The sequence below is a fragment of the Propithecus coquereli genome, unplaced genomic scaffold (assembly GCF_000956105.1).
Source record: "Propithecus coquereli isolate 6110/MARCELLA unplaced genomic scaffold, Pcoq_1.0 Scaffold495, whole genome shotgun sequence".
NCBI lineage: Eukaryota > Metazoa > Chordata > Mammalia > Primates > Indriidae > Propithecus > Propithecus coquereli.
The window spans coordinates 291,926-293,356 of record NW_012150785.1 but is presented as its reverse complement, the minus strand read 5'-3'; positions in this window follow the sequence as shown (position 1 = coordinate 293,356).

Sequence of the window (1,431 nt, the reverse complement as noted above, 5' to 3'; positions counted from 1 at the left end):
ATTGTAATGAGACCTGTTATACAGTCCCATATACAGTTATATGGTCAATCGTTTTAGTTATTGTTGCTTTCTTCTTTTCAAAAATACAGCTATTGTCTAATATTAACATTGTTTCATATTGTTTAATACTTGACTCATTAATTATATTTATTTTAAAGTAAACATTAATTTAGGCTTTAATCTGTAGTTTAAGTCTTCAGAGTAGGAAATGTATATATTCTCATAGTTTTGAAAAGTTCATAGTGATTTCAATAATAATTATATTAAAGGAATAACACATTAGTATGATATTGTAAGCTTCTAATACATGAACAATTATATATTTTTAAAGGGAATATGTGACTTGTGCTTTTGCTTATTTGGTAACCAGTTTTGTCACAATAAAACTGTCAAGCATCAGGAATCACGTCTGGGAGAAGCATTAACTAAAGTTAATCAATAACAGTGACAGAGTGGCCTGGCTATCTGTGGATTTCATCCCACTGGTGAGCAAATACTCACTTCTCTCCTATCCTAAGGAAAAAATGCCTCTGAGCTGTCAAGAATCTGCAGTTTATTCCAATTCCTTTTGCCAGATCAGAACATATTCTATCAATTGTAACTTTTTGCTTGTAGGCTGGATTATATCCACACAATATGATGAATAACATCAGTGAGTGATACATTAGTAAGGAGACTCTGGCCTTACTACTGTTAATGTGGCTATTATCTTCACAAAATGTCAAATATGCTTATCATATACACTGATGTATAGCTTTCTCTGTAATACTGTAGAGCAGAATGTTGTATACAGTTACAAATGTCAGGAGAGGACTTCAACTACGTAGAAAATAGCAAGATCATCATTATGCCAACCATGATGAAGAAAAATTCAAACATTTCTGCCCCCTGGATCTTGGTATTAAAGTCACAAAGGAAAACACAACAGTAAAGCACCACATGGAACAGCACTTTCCTCACATAAAAAAAAAGATGGCACAAATCATTTGCAATAATGTACATTGGTCCTCCAGGGCTAGCTGGTAAACACCGATCTCCCATTCACAGAATCAAAACAGGGCAATTGGCGTGCATACACCCTTCCCCTGCTGCAATAGAAGGATCCTGACACCTCCCTATGGAGTCAGAAATAGTAAAAAAAACAGAGGTATGCCTGAGGGGCATTGACACAAATGCTTAAGTGAAACAAAGAAACATACACTGAATCTGAAACAGGGAAAGATATTCCCATTCAAGTGTTCCAACCCCACAGCCCAATCTTACGTGGTGGACTACGCACAAGAAACTGACTATTCCAACAAATACATTCAGCATAGAATGTAGCAAGAGTTGTTAAACTCAAGGGTGAGAGAGCAGGATACTTGCTAGAGAGAACAGCAGAAAGAGAAGATGAATATGAGCCCCACAATGACTCTGGAAAAATAATAAAAT